Consider the following 24,997-nt stretch of genomic DNA (forward strand, 5'->3'; position numbering starts at 1 on the left):
ATTAATTACCCAGACTCAAATAGTCTATGGTAGCAGCACAAAATAACCTAAGAAACCATCCTTTTAGGCAGACAGGGAGTAAACTAAAATCCAGAAGAGGATTGGGGTTAAGTGCATAAGGCTTCATCGCAGATCCACTGAGTGACCTTGAGGAACTTGTCCTTGAACTCGGGTACTTCATCTGTTGAGTAAGCAGAAGACTTACTCTCATTTTTCAGGGTAATGGTGAAGATTAAAGGTAATGATGGATGTTAAGTCATTTGGCACATGGTGTATGTCAAAGAGTAGGTTACAAAATGGTTGATGGCATGGAAAATTTGCTTTTATGTCCTGCCAACAATCCCAGCATTCATACGTATGAACATCCTCCTCCTCCTCACCCCGAAACACAGGGAATACAGGCTGAAGGAGGAGAACCAGCTTTAAGGAAAGGCCTATTTTGGGAAAAGTAAAAAAATGGCCATGCATCTTTTTTTCAGTGAGGTAACAGGAACAAGGTCCAGATATATATTTAGAGACAGAACCTGAACACACACGTCATACCCCTAGTGACTGGCTACCTTGCTGTCTGTCCTTTTGTTTCAAAGCTTCTTCCAACATGAACTGTGGGGACACGTGAGAAATTAGGAAGGCAAAACATTCGGGCAGCATGGCTCCTAGCTGTGACTCTCACAGAGAGGAGTCTGTTTGCATTGAGGCCAACCCAAGCGCTAATGGTGTGGCAGAGAAAACGAAAATAGGGCTTTGAATTAGTAATGATAGCACGTCTACCTCTGGTCACCATAGACCAACAAGTACTAGGTTTCCCTCCCACGTTAACCAAAATTCGGATGAAATTGTGAAGTGACAGCAGAGTGTGACCGTGGACAGTAACCCGGACAGTGGATCCTAAGAGAAGAGAAGTTAGTTATTTCCCTGGATAACTCACTCTCTGGGGAAGAGCCCGGGAGAGGCATCGGGAAGGGGATGGGCTTTGGGTTCCTCCTGAAAATCTTAATCAGAATCTTTAATAAACAAAGCCCCCAATTAAAGGAGTGTGTGCATGCGAGTGTGTGCATGTGTGTGAACACCTCACACGATCTATCATTCAGGAATGTAAAATTTTCAATGTCTGAGATCCAATGAAAAATGATCAGGATACAAAGAAGCAAGAAAATATGACCCATGATGAGAAGAAAAATCAACTAAGATTCAGAAATGATGCTTATGATAAAATTAGTGAAAAAAATGTTAAAACTTCAATTATAAATAAACTCCATATAATCAAGAAGGTGGAGGAAAATGACCACAATAAAAATATAATAAATAAAATCCTAATCCAACATCCAGATATGAACAATAAAATGCCTGAAATAAAAAAATACAGTAGGTAGCATTATCAGTATATGAGACATTACAGAAGAAAATATTAGTGAACTGGAAGACACAGTAATAGAAATCATCCCAAATGACAGAAAGACCAAAGAAAACGAACAGAGCATTAGTGAATCAACATCCATGGATGACTAGTATACGTTTAAGTCAGGTATCATAAGAGAAAAAGAGAAGGACAGAAAAAATAACCCCACCAATGATAGGAAATAAGGTTTTAGGGGGATTTGAAGTCTGTGACTACCAAGTGATTATGATCAATGAATGAGACAGTATCATTGTTAGTTGTCACTGTATAACAACCCCCCAACCTAGTGATGTAAAACAAATATTCTTTGTTATTAATTAAAACTGTTTCTATTATAATGTTTTGAATTTATGAGCATAAAGCAAGGTATAAGCTATGACTGCTTTGTTCATACAAGAATACAAACGAAACAAATTTGCACATTGAATACAAAGGAACATATAAAAGTTAAAAAGAAACATAAAATTAATAATCTTCAGAGGTGGATTTATCTCACTATATTTGTAGAACAAATTTTCTTTTTCTTATTTTTTGTTGTTTTTAGATGTATATGACATTACAGTGCATTTTGACACATTATACATATATGGAGTATGACTCATTCTAATTAGGATCCCATTCTTGTGGTTGTACATGCTGTGGAATTACACTGGTTGTGTATTCATATATGAGCATAGGAAAGTTATGTCTAATTCATTCTACTGTCTTTTCTATTCTCCCAATCCTTTCCCATCAATCCCCTTTGTCTACTCTAATGGATTTCTATTCTTCCCCTCTATACCTGCCCTTGTTGTGGTTTAGCATCCACATATCAGAGAGAATATTTGGCCTTTGGTTTTCTGGGACTGGCTTATTTCAATTAGCATGATATTCTCCAGTTCCAGCCATATACCAGCAGATGCCATAATTTCTTTCTTCTTTATGGCTGAGTAATATTCCATTAGGTATATATACCACATTTTCTTTATCCATTCATCTGTTGAAGGGTACCTAGGTTGGTTCTGTAGCTTGGCTATTGTGAATTTATCTGCTGTAAACATTGATGTGGCTGTGTCACTGTAGTATGCTGATCTTAATCCTTTGGATATAAACCAAAGAGTGGGATACCTGGGTCAAATTGTGGTTCCATTCAAAGTTTTCTAAGGAATCTCCATACTGCTTTCTGGAGTGGTTGCACCAATTTGCAGTCCCACCAGCAATGTATGAGTGTCACTTTTCCCCAATATCCTTGCCAACATTCATCATTACTTGTATTCTTGTAGGCTCTCTCTTCACATTATTATTTCCTTTGTTGTGAAAAGGTTTTTAGTTTGATACCATCTCATTTATTGATTCTTGATTTTACTTCTTGCACTTTCTAAGTCTTATTGAGGAAGTAGTTTCCTAAGCTGAAATGATGGAGAATTGGGCCTAATTTTTCTTCTTGTAGGTGCATGGTCTCTTGTCTAATGCCTAGGTCCTTGATCCACTTTGAGATGAGTTTTGGGCAGGTAAGGGTTAATTTCATTCTTCTACATATGGATTCCCAGTTTTCCCAGCACCATCTTTCCTCCAATGTATGTTTATGGTGCCTTAGTCGAGTATGAGATACCTGTAGTTATGTGGGTTTGTCTCTGTGTCTTCTATTCTGTACCATTGGTCTTCATGTCTATTTTGGTGCCAATATCATGCCATAGCTCTGTACTATAATTCCAGGTCTGGTATTGTGATGCTTCCTGAATCACTTTTCTCACTAAAGATTTCTTTGACTATTCTGGACCTCTTATTTTTCCAAATAGATTTCATGACTGCTTTTTTATATTTCTATGAAGAACATCATTAGAATTTTAATAGTAATTGCATTAAATCTTTTCAGTGCTTTTGGTGGTATGGCCATTTTGACAATACTAACTCTGCCTATCCAAGAACATGGGAGATCTTTCCATTTTCTGAGGTCTTCAATCTCTTTCTTTAGTGTTCTGAAGTTTTCATTGTAGAGGTATTTCACTTCTTTTGTTAGATTGATTCTCAAGTATTTTAATTTTTTAAGGCTATTGTGAGCAGAATAGTTTCCTGATTTCTCTTTAAGCTGATTTATCATTGGTGCATAGGAATACAATTGATTTATGGGTGTTAATTTTATATCCTGCTACTTCGCTGAATTAGTTTATGAGTTCTAGAAGCTTTCTGATGGAGTTTTTGGGGTCTTCTAACTGCAGAACCACGTCATTGGAAAATAGGGATAGTTTGAGCTCTTCTTATCCTATTCATATCCCTTTAATTTCTTTCTTAATTGCTTTGGCTAGGGTTTCAAGGACTATGTTGAATAGGAGTGGTGAAAGAGAGTATCACTATCTTGTTCTAATTTTCAGGGGGAATGCTTTCAATTTTTCTCCATTTAGAACAATGTTGGCCTTGGGTTTAGTATACATAGATCTCTAGTTTTTCTAGTGTTCTGAGCATGAATGGACGCTGAATTTTGTCAAATGCTATTTCTGCGTCTACTGAGATGATCATGTGATTCTTGTCCTTAAGCCTGTTGATGTGATGAATTATGCTAAATTGATTTCCGTATGTTGAACCAACCTTGCATTCTTGGAATGAACTCCACTTGATCATGGTGCACTATCTTTTAAATATGTTTTTCTATGTGATTTATCAGTATTATATTGAGAATTTTTGCATCTATATTTATCAGGAGTATTGGTCTGAAGTTTTCTTTCCTTGATGTGTCTTTGTCTGATTTTGGTATCACAGTGATACTAGTCTCATAGAATGAGTTTGAAGGATTCCCTTCTTTTCTATTTCATGGAATAAATTGAGGAGGATTGGTGTTAGTTCTTTTTTGAAGTTCTGGTAGAACTCAACTGAGAATTCACCTGGTCCTGGGCTTTTTTTCTTGGTTGGTAGGTGTTTGATGGCATTTTCTATTTCATTGCTTGAAATTGATCTGTTTAAATTTTCTATGTCTTCTAGGTTCAATTTGAGTATGTCATATGTCTCTAGAAATTTATCAATGTCTTCATGATCTTCTATTTTTTTGGAGTATAGTGTTTCAAAGTGGTTTCCGATTATCATCTGCATTTCAGTGGTTTCCATAATAATATTTCCTTTTGCATCATGAATTTTAGTAATTTGTGTTTTCTCTCTCTTTTTTTTCTTCATTAGAACAAGCATATTCTTATCTAATCTGCAGATGAAGATTCAGGAAGTTCTAGCTGAGTGGTTCTTGCTTGAGAACTCATAGTTGTAATCTGTCGGTGGCTGACTCTGCAACAATATAGGACAGCTCAGGCTAGCTGGACAGTTCTCTCTTCATATAGTCTCAGAACCATTTTATGTGATAATTTTACATGTACTAGTTTGAGATTACTCACAGTATAGCTGTCCCAGGACAATCAAATTGTTTGCACAGCATCTTGAACTTTGTGATAGACATAGAGATGTGCTTCCCAGATCCTCTTTTAAGCAAGGGTTTGTTGCTCTGCCACATGGTGTATAGTCAGCAAATAGCTTCTCAGTCGGGTCTCTTGGGGTCTGCCTCAACCACAGAGACTCATCTCCCTTGCCATTGGGCCTTTTTCTGGAGCTCCCTACACCTGGTAACTAGACAAAAGCCTAGCCGTTTTAACAATTCTGATTGGAAATATTGCTCCATAAATCCCCACTAGGTTGATCAAAGCTTTGATGGATTTTGCATCTCTGTTCAGCAATCGTTTTTGCTCAGTTCTACCTTCTTCCTGATTCCTAATACATATTGTGTTCTGCAGACATCATCTTAGTATCTGCATCAGGAGTGCCCAACTTCAACAGTTGCTACTACAAGTGATCTTAGAAAACAGAAAATATGGCAGGGTTCAACACTGTATTACCTCACGGACTGGCTGGCTTTGAGGACCGCAACGCTGGAGGTAAGTGAGGCATGAATGCCCCCTGGCATTAACTGGTGGTTCAATTGTTAAAATGTTTTCTGGTAGTGAATTGGGGTGCCAGTGGGTAAGAATTCACTAGTACTTGCATCAGGTGTTTAAGATACAGGGAAGAAGTATTAGCTATAAAGGATAACGGTATTGAAGGTGTATGGCTAAGTGCCATTGATAAACTACAGAAAGATAATGAACAGATAAGGGCAAGTAATGGGCTAATTAAATCCAGGAGTGAAGCCAGGGGACCTATTTGGTTGTGGACAAAGAGTCTCCTACATGGGATATGTGTAGAGAAAATAGAAGATCAAACTCAGAACATGATAGTCCAAGTAGCCAACCTCAAAGTAAATTAAACACCCAATAGGTCTTTTATGCCAAATTCTGAGGCCCTTCTGAGGGAAATCTAAGCCCTTGACACATGATATGGAGACAATTCAGTAGATGTTCCCCAGGATTTGGACTTCCTAGACTTCTCTCAACTCCCTGAGCCTCCAGAAGCGACTTGCTCCACCCTAGTGAAAACCAGCATTCCCCCTCTTCCATGCTGGGACATAATGCAGACTTCAACTTCCCTGAAAGCAAAAAAAATTAATCTTCTGCATCTTTCTCCACATGAAGGGCAAGTAGGCTTAAAAGAAGAGTCAAGTGAAGTATAACCAACATGGAACATGCCAGGCCTCATAAGGAAGGGAAGGTTTTATACTGCAAAAGAGCTGTAAGACTGGCAGGAATTGGGGTAGAACATGTGAGACAGGATTCTAAGGGTGATTAAGGACGCTTTAAAAGAAAATTGAATCAGGAGAATTTACTGACTTAGGAATGATCCTGAAATGTGGTATTTAATATTCTGGCAAGGAGAATTGAAAATGGTGCAGACATGCTGGTCGGAGAGCTCTTAGAGGCATGGAAAATGGAAGGACTTGAGCTGAGTAAAGTTAAAATGCAAGGATTGATAGGACAGGTCGGGGAGGAAGGGTCTAACAGGCTCCCAGAACTGGATACAAGGTACTGGGCATACTCCTGATTACAGAATGCCCTACATGATTGTGTTCCACAGGAAGGTCCAGAGAATACAACACCTACCAAGGCCATGGAATATTCTAGAAGGAGAGGCACCAACGTCATTAGAATGTTCAATGCTGGCTATCCTCAGCCGGTCAGGGTTGATGACAGAACTGTCTCTTTGACGGCAGTCAGAGGGTCCTAAACCGCAGAGGTTAGGTGTCAGTGCCTAACTACCTGAAGTCAGGGGGTATCAACTCTCATAATGACTGGAAACACAGAAGTGGCATTCACGGGTGACTGACCCAGAGAGAATTATGGAGATATTAAGTATAACATAGTGCACAATGGATGGGCAGTTGGCACGATACTCTTCAGTGTGGAGCATCAGAAGAATCAAGGGTAGATGAACCGAAAAAGCCAAGGGCAGTTGTCCCTTGATGTTAGAAAACAGAAAAAAAATTCAATTTTCAGAACCAACCCAACCCAGTTTTCAAATCTAGAGCCCATTAACCAAAGAGGTGATCAGGTACTCAAGAGAATAACCAAGTATATCTATTTTTTTTTTTTTTGGTACCAGGGATTAAAACCAGGGGTGCCTTTTTATTTTATCTTTTTTATTCTGAGACAGAGTCTTGCTAAATTGCATAAGGCCTCACCAAGTTGCTGAGGCTGGCTTTGAACTCACAATCCTCCTGCCTCAGCCTCTGGATTATGGGCCTGTGTCACTGTGCTCTGCTGATTTATCTTCAAGTGAAATGATTCCTCAGTCCTTTTCTGGGGGTACTTGTGACCATTTACTTGTTATATCAGTTTCCTAGGGCTTCTGGAACAAAGTCCCACAAATTGGGTGACTTAAAACAACAGAAATGTATTCTTTCACAATTCCAGAGGCTAGAACCCCAAAATCAAGTTGTGAAGTTTCTGTTGTCATATCCTTAAGCTCAGAGATTATTTTCTCAACTCTTTGTAGTCCACTAATAAGCCTACCAAGCTGGACACGGTGGTGCATCCTAGAATCCCCACAGCTGAGAGGCTGAGGCAGGAGGATCACTGAGTTCAAAGCCAGCCTCAGCAACTTATGGAGGCCCTAAATAACGCAGCGAGACCCCGACTCTAAAGAAAATACAAAAAAGGGCTGGGGATTTGGCTCAGTTGTTAAGTGCCCCTAGATTCACTCCTCAATACCAAATAAATAAATAAATAATCCTACCAAAAACATTCTTCATTTCTCTTAATTATATATAGTCCGAATCATACAGTCCATAGTCTGTAGTATTCTTTTTTATTCTTTCTTACCCCTCTCTTGATTATATTATTCTTCTGTTCTTGCATAATACCAATTTTTTTTTCATCAAAATCCTTAGCATATTATCATAGCTTGTTTGTTTTTAGAATCCTGGCCTTAATAATTCTAACACTTGCTGTCATACCTGACACTGGTTCTGATACTTGTTCAGTCTTTTCAAACTGTCTGTTTTGTCTTTTAGTATGCCTTGTAATTTCTTGTTGAAAGGCAGACTTGACGTATGGAGTAAAGGAACTGCTCAGCAGACCTTTACTAATACAGTGGTAAGGTGAGGGAGGGGGTGTTCTGTAGTGCTATGGTTAGGTCTCACTCAGTGACTCTGTGTCCCTGGACTGTGAACTTCACATGTGCTTCTTAACACCGCCCACACAGGCAGGACAGCATAGCTGGAGGGGGCTAGAGTTGGGTCTTCCCCTTCCCTCGGGTGTTTAGACTGTGATATAATCCTAGCAGGTCAGGCTCTGGTAAAACAGTTCTTCTTGAGGGTCAGCATCATTAAGAGAAACGATGCTCTAGTGTAGTTCTAAATGAGGCTCCCTCACCCCAGTATTCATTATGAGGACCTGATAGACTTCCTGGAGGTAAAACTCATAAAGTGGGTGACACCCCTCACCCCCCAACATGACTGCATCCCCTTAGAGTTTTTAACTCTTAGACTTGTCTGCACAGAACCTCCAGCAATCCACCAATTACATGCCGCTTGTCCTATGCTGCTACGGTTTCCTGTTTCCTGTGGAGGTCATGATTCTCTGTATCCACCTCTCTCTATGATTTTTCAGAGTGCTTTATCCTCTGACCTCATTTCTCCAAAAGATCTAAGAATTGCTGTCTATTTTCAGTTTGTTCAGGTTTTTACTTGTTGGGATGGAGCAAGACATTGAAGCTCCCTACATGCTGGACTGGAACCCAAAGTTTCCCTTGACTTTTAAATTCTATACTACGATGGGTTGTTTCTACTCCCCCAATATTAGCCCCCACTTATCACAGTGTGCTTTAAGCCTGCGTCCAGGAGGGAAAGAAGGGATGCAATTGGTGAACAACACTCAGGGCTACCACAGAGGCCAATCTGCACTTTTTTTTTTGGTCACTGCTAACACAGCAGGTGCTCAGGGCTGTACCTGAATCCATTACTTATCCTGATGGTCCCCATCAGCGCTGGACAAGCACAGCCTTCTATTCTCAGGAAGTGAAGGGCCAGAACATGTTCCCTCCACAGGCAGATCAGGGAAGAGAGAATCCAGAGAGGCCGAGGGGAACATGCCCAGGGTCTTCCCCCAGTCCATTAGGTCTGCCTCTTCTCTCTGGGGAGAAGTGAGCAAGGAGAGGGTAAGAGCAGGGATATGATTCTCTTGGGCTGTCTTTCAAAATGGCTTCTTGAAACTGTTAGAGAAATTGTGTTGCAGAGAGCCACTGAATTAAGGCATCACTGCAATGTACCATCTAGAAAATGGCCGGTCCCACTCCAGGGTTTCACATTACTCTGAAAACTGTTTCTGGGCAAAACTCATTGAGCATGATAATTCTCACAGAAATAACCTTCCAACGGCACATTCTGATACCTGAAGGAGAAGATCACGACTAGAAGGAGTTGTTTTGAGGAATCTGCACGAAGGGCAGGGAACGAACGTAACATGAGCACCTTCTGAGTATCAGAGGCTATAAATGGTATTTTCACACAATAAAATAACAATATTTTGTAGCATTATTTTATTAGTTCTAGTCTATTTTTTTAATCATAAAAACATCCCTAAGGGCTGGGTAAGACACTGAAGCACCTTTTTGTTAATACTGTGGACTCTGGGCTAGGTTGCTTGGGTTATAATCCTGCCCTTCTCCTTTGTATGTGACCTCAGTAAAATTGCAGAATTACTTACACTGCGATCATGTGGTACCATGTCTATGACTGTAAAATGAAGTTAGTAGGGTGTCCTCTCCTTTCTGGGATAAAGGTAGCGAGAAGGTGGCCAACTGAAAGTTGGTGTGGAAATGAGACTGAAGACTGCTCTAGGGTCACACAGCTGGGGACCCGCCAACTTGAGGCAAAGGGTAAGTCTTGAAGGAAAAACTTGATTTGGATGAGCAGAAGCAACGGCAGGAACTCCAAACCGCCAGACACAGTAAGATGATAGAGAATGGCCCGCGGGGAGGTTGAGAGTATGAGTGCAGTGTGGTGATGGACGACCTTCCCCAAATAAATGTTTTCCCCTGAAGACAACCCTGAAGCTTGCTCCACTGATAATCCTACAGGACATGATCTCCAGGGGAGATAAAGGAGGAGAGGAGCCCCCTCCCCCAAGCAGACATGTTGAGTCACAGCCTATTTTGGTTAAGGTTAGAAGTCTAACCTGGTGAAATTCCAAGGCTAGTTGATGGGGAAAAAAAAAATCTTTTTTGCTTTCCTTTAAGACCTAATGTGTGTGTGTGTGTGTGTGTGTGTGTGTGTGTGTGTGTGTACAGAGTTTTCCTTTCCCGACGGGAAGAGGAAACTAGGTTCCAGTAAAAACAAGTCACTTGAGGAGACACAGGAAGGAAGCTGTGTGGGTGTTTGGGGCTACTTGCTCTAGTTCTGGATGGTTCTTTTAGTCTCTTAAATGTGGCCACCGAATTTAATCAACACTTTGGAACCAAGCTGAGAGGGATCCTGGGTTGGTAGTTCTCTTGTACCTGAGGCCCCTGCAGGTGGTATTCATGCCACCTGAGAAACGTCAGGCCCTTTTTCATAACCAGGTTTTACGCCATGTTCCATTTCTTCAAAGTCCTCTGTGGCTGTTGTCTCTAGGGGTTCACAGCTAGCCCACTGGGTTAGGCAGGAGCTGAGTCATTGTCCCTATTTTATAGACGGGAAAGCAGTTTCTTAGAGAATACACAACTGGTAAGGGAAGGTGCCAAGTCTGTTCCCTGAACGTGGGGAGAGCCCCCCGGAACTGGGAAGGGCTGTGTATCTGGGTGTGGGGGCCAGAGCAACCCTAAGGACGGAGACCAGACTGAGAAATTTGACAGCAGAGGCTCATGTTTTATGTACCTTTGAATCCCTGCTGCCTTCTTTGGGCCTGGCTATCACAGAGGGTATCAGATATTTACTCAAATGGATTAAGGGGAAGTTGGGACTGGCTGAGGGTTGGGGGAGGGCTGAGACTTAATGGAGGTTGCAGGGGAGTTACTCAGAGTAAGCAGGGCATTCATAAAAGACGGCCTGAGAAATGTGCTTTTACACCGTCCAGTGCAAGAGCGACACAATGTGTTTGCTTTCATTTCTTCCAGTCAGAAAGTGAGGGGTGGGCTTGGAGGGAGAAGAGATGCCCTTCTCTGCCTCCATGTTGCCCCAGCACGCTCCTAACAACAATCCTTCAAAACCCAGGCCCTCTGTGCCCTTCAAGCACATCCTATTTCTGTTCTCTCCAACCTGAGACCCCAAGTGCTCCAGGCCTGGAGCTCCTGGGGCCTCAGTTTAGAGGAGACAAATGACTCCCCATTGCTTCCTTACATGGTGGTAGCGAGGCGAGAGGGATTGGGACTGTGGTATCCCTGGACGCCAATCAAGGCTGCCTGGGTCCATCCTGGGCTGTGCAGTAGCTCGGGTTTTTCTGGCCCTCTGCCATGGTCCCACCTGCAAGCCCTGGTGTGGATTCTGAATGAGTCCTATTTGGCTCCTTGAGGAACAGGCAGGGAGAGCAGTCTGCTCCTGGATACTGAGACAGCCTGAAAGCTTTTGAGATGTGCAATCCCAAGCACCCTCGGACTGAGAAAGAGGGTCCCTAGTTCTTCCCCCTCCCCTGGCCTCAGGCAGAACGCTCTCTGCTCTTTGACACTGACACATGCCAGTTTCTCAGCTGCCTTTGGCCACAGCCAGGCCAAGTCAACAAGTGCAAACGGCTGACGTGTCGGACATGACCTCTCTTGGTTGTGACTATTAGCCTGGCTTGGTGACAGCCTGACCTAGCAAGTGTGCCTGTTATGCTGAATAAACTCCAGGAGTGGTACTAATGCTAAGAGCAGGGGTGAGCTTTAACCAGACAGAGACCAGTGACAGCCTGGTCACAGCATTGTTTGTCCCTTTCCCTGAGTCCTTACAGGGTGACTGTGGGGAGGCAGGTATAGCAATTACATTTGAAGATGAGACAACTGAGACTCAGCTCAGTTACATAGTTTTCCCAGGGACAAAGTATGTGTCTCAGTCCATGTTGTGCTGCTATAACATAATATCACAGATTGAGTTTTTTAAAAAAAATAAACATTTATTTTCTCAGTTCTGGGGTCTATGGAGTCCAAGATCAAGGTGCCTGTATCTAATGGGAATCTTTTCTTGCTACGTCCTCACAGGGTAGGAGGTGGGAAAAATCAAGAAGGGGTGCATGGCAGAAGAGCAGGAAGGAGATGACCCACTCCTGCAAGCCCCTTTTTAGATATTTTATTTTAAATGTTCAAATTTATGGGGTATGATGAGATAATTTGATGCATGCATCATGTGTAAGGACCAAATAGATATTTAAATGTTTAAGGATATTTCCATCTTAAACATTTAAATTTTTTTGTTTAACGTGTAATAATTATACACACTTATGAGGCACAGTGGGACATTTCAATGCATGCATACAATGTGTAATAATCGGAGTAATTAATATTTCCATGTCCTACTGTTACTATGTGTAGGCAAGCTCCTTTATTTAAGCGACCCATAAAATAGATGATAGGTTACTGTGAACTCTAGGCCCCCGGCTGGTCTGCACAACACTAGAACTTTCCCTTCAAACTAGGTTTGGAGTCCATTAATCAACTTGTGGGATGGGGACTTCAGGATCTTTAAGGCCACAGCAGTATGCGATGGCAAGTCCATGACAGAACTTGAACTTGAACACCGGCCTTTTGACCTTCAAGTCTAGTCTCATCACTACCATGTCACATGGCTACCCTCAGATGCTGGGGCAACTTCATTTGTACAGGTGAATATTACATGGAAGCTTTGCTGATGAGTCCTCCCCCTTGATAAAGGTCAGTGGGGCAGGTTGTAGGACCCATGTGTACTCTTCTGTCACCCCTGCTCTTCTTTGGGGACCTCTGACAACCCTCCTGCTCTCACCCTACCCTGTGGCTGCTTCTGTTCTACTCTCACTGACTCTCTTGTTCTTCAGACACATCAAGCCTGCTCCTGTCTCAGGGACTAGTGCTTCCTGTTTTCTCATTCTGGAATATTCTTCCCCCCACCACTGATTGCTGGGTTCATTCCCTGTCTTCGCTCAGGTCTGCAAAATGCTGCCATAGCTGAGAGGCTGTCTGTGTCTAACCAATGTGTATAAAAATCACCTCTCCTTCCCCCTTGTATCTCACTGCCCCGGGACTCTGACCCTGTCCCGCTGTCACCCAGCTTGTGTACAGGCTGAAGCTTGGTCAGTGTAGTTCCCTCTGTCTAGTGACATCTATGTTTAGAACAGCACATGGCCCATGAAGTACTCAGTAAATCGTTGTTGAATGACTGTGTTGGTGAATGAAATAGTCCAGGCGCCCCACTCCCGATTACAAAGAGCCAATCTCACATTATAACTTAAGGTGAACGTTGACATGTCAAGGTAGAAGCTGATAAAATCCAGCTATTAAATACAGTAGCCAAAAATAGCACAATGATTTTAAAAGAAAAACAAGAAAAGATGTTTTTACTACGCTCATGTTCAAATTACGGGATTGTAATCATTGCACGAAAAGCTAAAATTTTGAAATGTGATCCCACTTAGAAAAGGTTACTTGTTATTAGCAGGTATGAATGTGGATATTTAGAACTCCATGTAGAAACTATGTATGCCTTCTCTATGCAGTCTCCAAGCTTTCACGGTAGGAATCAACACCTACCTCTTCAGAAATTCCAGAATACTTTATCTGTACCTTCATAACAAGCAAGGTTTGGAGTCTGGCAAACACAAGTTTAAATCCTTCTTTGACACTGAATAACTAGATGACTGAATGGCCCACAAAACAGCTTGACTGTTTCCACATTTGCAAAATGAAGGTGTAATGATATGTGAGGATTTTATTCATTCAAAATTATTTCTTGAGCCCTTTCTGTATATTTGAGACGCATCCTAGAACAAAGCATACACATACACCTGGATTCACAGAGTTTAGATCAAGGGATAATGTGGAGGAGAAGGACCTAAATGTCATCAAATGCCAAGTCAACGTTAAATATTCTAGTAGGCATTGTTGGTTGGCCTCCTGCCATCCATCCTCCCTAGTTTCTGACTTTTGGAGAGTCAATTTCATTCAAGTGTCTACCTTTTCTGGGAACACTGATCATACCCATAGCTCCAGGGATAAATCTTTACTCTATTGGCCCCAAATCCATTTTGCTGGTGTCTGGTGTGAGTATTAGAGTGTGATCCAGGTCTGAAGAGCTAACTGGGAGAGGGGAGTTGCTAGGGGTTTAGGGGGAAATATACCCTTTCTTCTACAAAGGAGATAACATAAGAGCTAGCTTCATTTTTGCCTCTGGAAAGTGTCATGTCCAGACATTATATCTGGAAACTGGCATGGAGGAATAATGTAACTTTCTAGATGGAGGAAGAGGCAACACAGAAGATGCAGAATAGAGAAATGGAAGGCATTTGTGTTCCTGACACCCACAGAATCACCCCACCCTGGAAACTTCCCCTGCTTTGGACCTGCTACTACATTACGGAAACCAGTGTGAATTAGCAACCTCTATTATTTGCATTCAAAGAAACTTCCACTGATGGGAGTATTACCATACCCTTTGCTTTTTTTTTTTTTTCTTAAAGAGAGAGTGAGAGGGGAGAGAGAGAGAGAGAGAGAGAGAGAGAGAGAGAGAGAGAGAGAGAGAGAGAATTTTTAATATTTATTTTTTAGTTCTTGGCGGACACAACATCTTTGTTGGTATGTGGTGCTGAGGAGCGAACCCGGGCCGCACGCATGCCAGGCGAGCGCCCTACCGCCTGAGCCACATTCCCAGCCCCTGCTTTTTTTTATTAGTAAGATCATCAGACATTGGGTCTGTGTCATATTTATGTTGGTGTGTGCACTCCTGGTCACACATAGCCCCAGGTTTTATATACAGTGAGCAATGAGTTCATATTTTAATGAGAATGCATCTACAATTACATAGTTATAGCCTTGTCTTTATTTGATCTTTTATACTCTTCACAGGTCTCATGTTCTATAAGAGAATAACAAATGCCAGTTTACTTCCAAATACTGGATCTGGCAAATTAAAAAATGTTAAAGGATTCCAAATTTTAAAATCCATGGACTTTAAATCCAGATTCTCGGATTCAGTACGCCTGGGGTGGATTAACTTGAAGCAGGGGTTGGTAATATAAATCAACATAAATTTCTTTCAGAAAGGCCTCTGAATGTGTCTGTGGCTGCAGTTCCACTGGGGAGGCCCAGGCAGTCCAAATCCTTATGTCTGCTGAACTGAAGGTGGGGTGCCCCTTGCCCAGTGCTTTTGTTCAGTGAGGTCATGGGAACTGGACAAGATTTGTCCTGGGTTCTGAACTGGCAGCCTGAGGTCTGGTGATGTAGTGTTGGCATGCACTGGGCCAATTAGTCTGCTTTTACAATGGATAAACTGAGACAAAAAGTCCAGGAAGACAGCTGGTCTACCACAGGGCACATTGAGGATTCAGAGGGAGAATTCTCATTGCTCTCCAGAATGTACCTGCTCACTGCAAAACTGGTCCTTCAAATTCATTCTGTTTAAAGTTCAACACCTTGGGTCTGGCAGATTCCACTCCTCTTCCACGTTGGGCACTGTGAGGCATATAACCATGAGAAAGATGTAATCCATTCTTAAGGGAATAATTACGTAGGAGGAGGATATGATGAGGATTTAATTTATTCACACATATGTTCATTCATTTACTCATTTAACCAAGTCCTAGAAACTTGGAATAAAACATTAAACATTGGAGACCAGGCCTCTGCCTTAGTGGAGCTCATGTTGTAACAGAAAAGACATCTAAGTGTTAATTACCCGATCAATGGCCTAATACCATTTATGATATGTCCCACAAAGGAAAGCAGTGTAGGGTACCATGGGAGCATTAACAGACCTGATCCAAATGGGGGGGTATGATTATCTCCACTTTTATAGATGAGAAAACTGAGGCAAGAGAGGAAGTAAGTAAATTTCCCAGGTTTACCCACAATGGAGCCTGATGGAGCCAGATGGTCTCTCTCTAGAGCTCTTTACCACTCTGCTTTGCAGGGGGATTTCAGGAGCTCCAGGTATGCCATGGAGCAGGTGGTTGGAAGATTTGCCTAGGTCCTAGAGGAGTTGTCTGGGCAGCGCTGTACCAAATGGGACTGAGATCTACATCTACCTGAGGGAAGTATACATGTCTTCCTGAGGAGGATGCCATTTCCCTTAGATCCTGAAGAAATATGGTGGTGGTGGTGGGGTTTCCACATAGCAAGGGCGAAAAGGACACATCAGCCAGAAACCAAACAGCCCAAAGCCCCCAAGATTGACATATATCATAGTTTCTAAATTCCAGAGGAAGTGTTGTGATTGGCCCCAGGTAGGTCACGTGACTACCCCTGAACCAATGAATTGCTAAGCTGCGGAGTCACGTTGCCCCAACATGGTAGTTTAATAGAAACCTGGGACATAACATGTGGGAAGCAATCTCCCCCCAAAAGAGATATTGGACAGTTTTAAAAACAGGTATCTTCAATAGTCTTCCGTAAGAAGACTTAGTAATAAGTCTTAGTAACTCGTTTTACAGAAGAGAAAACACTTCTAGAGAGCTCTGTGATTTATCCAAGGTCACAGGTGCAGCCGGTCTTTCTGATTTTGAGTGACGCCATGTTACATCTGAAGCTCTGAGAATAACAGGACATCATTGCAAGCCTGACTCTGAAATCTTCCCTCCTGCCACAGCCCCCTGTGCCAACACCTATGTGCCACACACAAATGGGTCTCTGTACCTGAATCAGTACAGGAACCAAACACAGCATCTACACTATTCCAACATGGGAACAGTGTGTCTTCCTGTCTAGTTTCAAGGAATGAGAAGGAAGCCAAGTTTAAGAAATGGATTCCTAACACTGGCCTAAACACAGGGACAAAACATATATACTATTCTTAGGAAGCCAGGAAATTCTCAGCCCACTGTGACTTCAGGCCAAAAGACTCCTTGTCATTTAGAGAAGGAAGGAACCCAGAGATCATCCAGCCCAAAGCTCTCATTATACTGCCTAGGAAATGAGCCTCCTGATGGCAGGTGTCCAGTCCAATGTCACGTCGCTAACATTCAGGAATTCCATTCCCTCTCCTAGCCTCTTTCCCGTGGCCGCTGCTCCACAACTCCACCACCTCACTTCCTTCCAGCCATCGGCTCCAGCACCTTTCCCTACCTTCAGCTGCGTGTTGATCCATTGCCTCCGAGGTGTGGTTTTGCAAGGTGCATCTGTTCTCTCTACACCATGCCCACCTTCATCTTTATTTTTTTTTGCATTTTATTTTATTTTTTTTCTGTTTTGTTGAACTAATCATAGGTCAAGGGATTCTGCTAGTTGATTTCCATTTCTATAGATGCAAAAAATGGAAACCCTGGGAGATGAAAGTGCTCAGCTCCCGCTCACCCAGCTGGTATTTACTCAGGCTGGAATTTGAACCCTGTTTACCTGACTCTGTACACAGCCAATGAAAGAGCCCTTACCCACAACCTCTCCTTGGTCAGTGACAAGCTAGAAGCATTGATTGGATGGCAGTGTATGTATTTCTTGTGTGTCCCTATGTACGAGTAACAAGGTCCTTTAATATGACTGATGTTTTTAGCAAGACTAAAGTGAAAATTCCTACTATTTGATGTTGGCTTCTTCTTTTCTTTTTCCAGGCAAATAGTGTGATATTTAAAAAATATTTATCTTTGTTGACTCCATTTCTAAAAAATTGATCTCATATTCAGAACTTCAGGGGAGAGAGAAGGCAATGCTAGCTTCGATTGTCTTAATTTGCAATAAATCCTTAATATCCATATTCCACGAATTCTCCCTTGGGAAAGACAAAATCAGTTTGATCTGGTACCCAAAAGGATCCCAGGCCACATCTCACTGTCTCCAGCTTTCTGATGGTGTGTCAGGAATGGCTCTTATTCTGGGTTCATTTAACCTGGCCTGGAACCAGCGAACCTCATCCCTACTCCCAGAAAGCTCTTGGATGAGGCCTCATGTCAAATTGCTGCCCATTACCCTGGAACACAAGGGCCCTTGCCATTTACTGTGAATTTACAGTCTTTGTCCTCTTTCAGACTCTCAGCATTTCTTTCGATGTGCAAAAGCAATTTAAAAATGTACCATATCTAATAGAACACACGAACATATTCACTACACACATTCTTTTAATGAAAAGAATCCGTATGCTGCCTTTTGCTGACAGTTAACACCAATTCTTTGATGCCATTTTCCATTGTTGATTTATGAGGTGCATACTCAAAACAAATTAGGGAATAAATCATCGATGACATTGATTTGCTTACCAGCTCTCCAATAAACGTGTGTAATTAATTGTGGGCGCGCTACCTGTCTCTGCTAGTGAGAGACCTCCACTCAGCTCCTGGCCTATGCTCCCTGTTGTGCTGTTGGAGTGCTATCTTGATGGAGAAGGATGGGCAGCCTAACTGGAGGTGAGTGTGGGTGAGGGCTTAAGCCTGGATACATCTGATACCCCAGGTGGAAGAGGAGGTTTTCACATTCCTCAGGAGAGGGGTTGGGGAGCCTGGTGGAGAGGAAGTTTCTACTTGAATGATTTCAGAGTCTGCCTGAACACCTCTGGAACTGATTTTCTCTGAGCCAGGATGACGGCAGAATTGAGTGGCTTGTGCTTTCATAGTTACGCTGGGAAAGAACCTTGGTCTGCAGGTGCCAGGTGAGAGGAACAGGTGGTCTGTACTCTTGTTGGGGGGTCAGTCTGCTCTTGAAAGACCAAGTGTCTCCTTTGCTGCGGGAGGGAGGGGCTCAGTAGACCACGGAGGTGTGTGTTCCTGGGAGGCAGCAGGGTGGAGGCTGGGTGGAAGCAGCTCTGCCAAGTCCCCGTCTCACTTTTGTGTGACCTTGGCAAGTTATCTAACTTCTCAGTCTTTATTTATTTTATTTTATTTTATTTTTGTATATAAGGGAGGAAATAGTAATAGTGGCCACCTCTTCAGGTGGTTCTAAGGATTAAATGAGGTAATTTGTGTGATGCGATTATGCTATAGCCTTGGACACAGTTAGCACTATGTGGTCACCGTTATTATTTATTTGGAATCCATGGGTGGGCTTTTGTGTCTGTAAATCTCAAGTTCTTTATAAACTATTTTGTGCATACACATTTTTTAAAAAATGTTTTTATTAGTGCATTATAGTCATACATAATAGTGGGGCTCATTTGACACATTCCTAAATGCATATAATATACTTTGCTCCATTTCAATCCCCAATACTTCTGCTTTCCAACTCCTCTTCGCTTCCCTGACCTCCTTTCTCTTCTCTAATGGTCTTCCTTCTATTTATTTATTGTTTTATTTAAAGGTACATTAGAGTTACACACACAATCGGAATTCACTGTCATCTATCCATACATGCACGTAGCATCATTTGGTCAGTTTTTTTCCCTGCAGTGGTCCTTAGTATTCATCAGGGCCTCTCAAAGGTGTCCCAGATGACCTAAGAACTGAAGGCTCTCTGCACAAGGTGCTCTCCTGCCTGTTTTGGAAGTATGTCTAACTGGAATCTCCTCCCTATTTTGAATTTGCTGTTTCTTCTGTATGTCACATACTGCCCCAACTCCTTCCCCTCTTTTTCAGGAGTAAGTAATCATGACATCCAGCAGCTAATATTGGCTAGAACATCTATATGTGGCAGATCTCAACCTGAGGAATTTACCTTTTTTTTTTTTTTTTTTTGAGCTGCAGCATGGCTATTGTAAAAATTAGATGAGATAATGTGGGTTGAGCAGCTTAAGCTTTATTGGTGTATGGGGTATAATCAATACATCTTCCAGGTCTCTCTGCTTTGGCATGAGTTCTTCATTGTTTCTAGCTAAGCCTCAAAATAAAATAAAATAAAATAAAATAAGCTAGGCCTCTTCTGAATCAATCCAGAGAGCTTTATTCAACTATCTATGGCAGGCACTTGTCTAGGTCAAGTGGAAAATATATGGTGGTAATAACAATATATATGTAGTATTTTGTCAAGCTCTGTCTTGTATACTAGCTCAGGTCACAAGTTACAAGAAACATACTGATTCACTCATTCCTTTATGCAGAACCCGCAATTCAAGCCCTCCTACCTTGCCGCACAGTGCTGGGAGCCTGGCCTGTGCCCTCAGAGGATTCTGCTAAGCAAGTACAGCATAGACAGCACTTGTGAGCAGAGGCATTTAATCAGACTGAAGTCTGAGAGATGGTTCCTAGAGGGTATGAGGCTGAGTGAGTTGAGTGAGGCAGGATGAGGCACGGCATCTCAGCAGAAGGCCAAGCTTTGCAAGGGTTGGACTTTTCTAGAAGCTAAGATAAATGTAAAGATACCGTTTACAAACAGACTTACTCCCTTGCTTTGCCTTTGAGGCCCAGCAGGGTCTGATCTCTGACCTTCCAAACCACGTGGAAGGTTGCTCCTCCCTTTCTCACCTGGCTACAGCACCTGGTCCTTTTCTAGTTCTTTGGATGTGTCAAACCTGTTACCGGTTCAAGGCACCGATACTTCTGGACCCTCTCAAGCATGCTGCCCCCAGGTCCTCCCAGTGCCACCTCCTTCTCATACTCTACATTTCAACTCAACAGTCACCTCCTCCGAGAGGACTTCCTGGCCACCCAGTCAGGGTAGCCACCCCAGTAACTCCCTGTGCACGTTCATGGCACTGCTGACTGTGTGGAAGGCGGTCCTCAGCATTCCAGATTCTGGAGGTTCTGTTAGCCTGACTTCCAGACTAAAGTTTACTATCAGAGCCCTCCAGCAAGGCTCAATGGATAATAAACCTCTGTAATTTTAAAATGTTAAGTTCTTGAGATTATTTGTTTCTGCACCACAATTTAGCACATTCTGACAGACATATTTCTGTATTCTCTAGTATCCCAGGATAGTCAGGCACATAGGTAAGTACTCAATAATTGCATGTGGACCCACTAAATGAGGGAAAGAAGGGCTAGAAGATAGGGAAGGGGAAAAGGTCAAGAGTTAGGATGAGACTACTCATGATGGGCCATCTTCTCTAGGATAATGGTTAAAATAAGAATTCTTTCATCTAGAAAAAGAAAGACTTTCCAATGCTTCTAAAAAATGGAGCAATCATTATGGGCAGACACATTTGGGGTTTGTGATGGGCAGACCTACTCTTTTTAGGTGATCATCAGGTAGAGTTCTACCTACAATATCACCAATCACCCTAGCTGCTGTGGTCTTCTAAGGGCAGATTGCTGTTGAAGAAGGCCCATTTACATCTAGATCCTTGATTCAATACTGCATTCCTAAGTGCTTAGCAAAAAAGCATTCTTGCCTGTTAGCCCTGTACCGACCACGTTCAGGTTCTCCTTGAAATGTGGCTCGCAGCCCTGAGCTCACATCTGGTCTTGGAGGCTCTCCATAGTGATGCACACTGGAGCTCAGCATCCTCCTGGCTGTGTGGCTTCAGAGGATGAAGAATGAGAACTATTAAAAACAGATGCCCTGAGCGACCTTCGGGAGTCCTTTCTATTTCTGATCTCAAAGCCACACCGCACTGTTTCTCAGCGCTTGGGGAGGCTCTGGCTTGGTGACGTAGCAGCGTGAAGGACAGCTGAATTTCTGGCATTCTTTTGTTCTGAGGAGAATAAACTAGCTTCAGCTAAAATAAGATCCAGATTGCCTGAAAATGTCTTAAGTCTCGGACTTCACCGGTCGAAAGCAACTCGGAGAGTGTTTGAATGAGAACTTTTCCCAAGGATGGCTTTGGTGACGAGGAGTCACTGCCAGATGCTACATCATAAATGAAATAGCACGAGAAATGGAGCCATATTTTACGGCCGGGTGTGTTAGACTCCGGAGAAGAAGGAACTGGAAAAGGCCAAAACCCCAGCTGCATTCAAAGAATGGAAGACACCGTGCCCCAGCTGTTCTGTTCCGGGGAGGGTAATTCACGGACAGAACAACAGGCGACACATTTTTGGATCTGACTTGGCAAGAGCTGGACACCGTTGTGCTGGGCGAACTGCTCTGGCCACCAAGCACCCGTCCCCACCTTCTCTCTTTGGATGTGTCTGAAGTCAGGTCTTAATCTGGTCCTGGAAGAAGTCATGTGGCACACGTGAGAGACTGTCGACTTGCCCTGGTCCCTTTGGTGGCCATTTCTTGTTAGCAGGGGCCTTGCAGAGTGACATATAATCTGAGACTCTTCCAGGGCAGATGCTGTGGCTCCCAGGTTTGGATTTAAAAGAGAAGAAGGAAGCAAGTGGCCAAGAAGAGCTGGCCCCTATTAGAGTCCTGTTAGAGCTTCCATCCACGTCTGGGAAAACTCATCTGGTGACATTTGCCTGACCTCCTGGGTCACGGAAGAGCTGTGGGGCTTGCCAGCAAGATGGCTGCCTCCTTCCTTGACTTCCTGCAGCAGCAGTGCCCCTGGCCGCCTTCCAGCTGGGCCTGGATCCTCCGCTATCACAGGCCCCACCCTGCACGTTCCTGTCTGCGTCTGGAGGCCTCGCGGTTTCTGGCGGGTGGCCGACAAGTGCAGATAGACTTTCTCAGTCCAGCCAGAGCATTGGCTCTGGAGACAAGAGGTTAGAGAGGACTCCAGAAACCTACGCCTAAGAGGTCCCAAGGTCTTCATGAAGTTCCCAGTGAAAATCATGAGTCAAGACTGATTTTTTTTTTTTCTAAAAGAGCTCTTCCTTCGGGAATGCTGGCATCTCTATTCCCTCTGAGAAAAGTCATGAAAGAATACAAGCAAAGTCCATCCTGTTCTAGTTGTTTGTAGAGTCATTGCCCCTGTTCAATCACTTTGGAGCTACGAAACAGGCATTTTCACACGGTGCCTCCTGCTATATTATTTTAAAGCTGTGCTGAGCACTGAGGATAAAAAGAGTAGGTAAGAACGGTCTTTCAGGCTGGGCGCAGTGGCACACGCCTGAAATCCCCAGTGGCGTGGGAGGCTGAGGTAGGAGGATCACGAGTTCCAAGCCAGCCTCAGCAACCACGAAGCACTAAGCAACTCAGTGGGACCCTAAATACAAAATAGGGCTGCGGATGTGGCTCGGCAGTTGAGTGCCCCTGAGTTCAATCCCCAGAACCCAAAGAAAAAGGTCCTTCAGAGATCACAGCATCTGAGAAGGGAGAGGATGGTTAAGTGGATGATCACAGTACGATGTGGTGAGTGACACTGTAGTGGTCTGGGCAGGGACAGAAGGAGGAGATGTCCAATCCTGCTTGATCAGAAAGTGAAAGAGAAAGATGGGCAGGATGGATTCTTAGTTACTGTACACATGTGAATTTTTTTTTTAAATTAATTCTTCATGAGTGGGGACAATTACAGTAGGGACAAAAGGTATGTCACATTCTTTTCAAGATAAATTTTCATTTCTGAATATTTTTTTTTTCATTTATAGAAAAGTTGCAAAGATGGTACAGAGTGTTCCCATATACCCATCAACAAGCATCCTTCAATAATTTACCCTTCTGTGGCACGTTTGTCAAAACTAGGAGACCAATGTTGATACACTATCACTGACTCAATTCTGGACTCTGTTCCATGCCTCTAGTTTTTCCACTGATGTCCTTTTGCAGTTCACTTTGCAATTAAGTGTGAGGGTCTTAAGTTTTAACTCTCCTCCCATAGAGGAGTGTTATGTCTCATTATCTTGGGACTGGGCAGATTTTAGTGACCATTTTGGCTAAAAGAGGACAGTGGGAGTAATGCTATGTGACTTCTTAGTCTAGACCATCAATGGTGACTTGGCTTCTGCTGTGCTCATTGGACACTTGCCCTTGATGCCTCCTATTTCCATGTGAGCATCCCAGCTAACTTGAGACCGCCATGCTGACAGGAAGCCCAAGCTCACCCACACAGAGACACCGGGTAGAGAGGCCTCGAGACACCATGAAGAGAGATGCCACCCTCCCTAACCCTGGGTTGTCCCACTGTCAGACTGAACTGAGTGAGAGACCCCAAGCCACAGTTGCCCAGCCAAGCCCTTCCTAAATTCCTAACTCAGCCATTGTGAGAGATGACAGAACAACTCCTTTCACTTTGAGCCTCAGTGTTTGGGGGAATCTTGTTATTAGAAAATGATGACTCCAGGTGGCTGGTCTTACATGAGACATGAAACCCATTTGTGTGGAATAGCCTCCCAGACATTGTGCCAGTGACTTTCTGGCACATTCCTTGAGCACCTATTATGTGCCAGAACCTATACTATATGCTGGAACAGTAGGTGACTCAGATAGTCTCCAACCTTGAAGTGTTCATAACCAGAAAAAAGAGTTGACCAACAAATGGCACAACATGGTGAGCTTGGTCCAAGTGTCATGAAACTAAGAAAAGAGACACATTTCCTGGAGATGCACTTGGACTTGGCAGGACTTGGAAGATGAACCTGGGTTCTCCAGTGGATAGGGGACCTGGTGTGTTTGGGAGACCTGGATGAGCTCTGTGCACCTGGAAACACAGGGTCCATGGCCCGAATGTGCATTTGGACTGGGGTGGGTCAGGCATTGAATAGAAAGTAAAAGTGAAAAGAGGCTGGGGACGGAGCTAGCAGTCGAGTTTTCCGAGTGCGGTTGGGGTCACAAATGCAAAGTCTTATCGCCTAGCCTCAGTTGGCTTGTCCTTCCAGAAACATCCCAGAGAAGTCGCTGTTTAAATGTCTGTCCCTGAAAAGCGCCTTAGGAATCTGAACTCAAAATATACACCCACTGTATGTAGCTTGACCTGCTGGGAGAATAAACTTTGGAAATGCCCAGGGGTTAGGGCTCAAGAATCGTGAGCAGGTCTGCTGGAGTTCTGGCTAAGGGTTGATGAGACGTCCATTTCCATGGTTCACCTTCCAGGGAACCAGGTTTCCGCGGGGGGGTGGTGGAGGTGGGGTGGTGTGTGGAATGAAAACAGGTTTCTTCGAAAATAAGCAGAACTTGGGTGAAAGGAAATTGAATGAATTCTGTGAAGGCAACAACTGAGCCCTGGAATGTGAGAAGGGCCTGGACTGTGAACTTGGGGGTGGGGGGTGGGGGAGAAACCCGCTAGAGAAGAGAGGGCAGGGCAGAGGCTGGGGAGCCCGCCTTTTGGAAACTTGGCCTCAGGGGACTCTTGCCCGGGCCGGGGTGATCTCTTCTTTCGTTTAACTTAGTTTTGAGTTTGTTCCTGTCCATTGCAAAGAGAGGCATTCTGACCACCCCCCAGGCTTACAGACCCTTCCTCATTTG

The sequence above is a fragment of the Spermophilus citellus genome, assembly GCF_964194105.1.
Source record: "Spermophilus citellus genome assembly, chromosome: 10".
In the NCBI taxonomy this organism is placed as follows: Eukaryota; Metazoa; Chordata; class Mammalia; order Rodentia; family Sciuridae; genus Spermophilus; species Spermophilus citellus.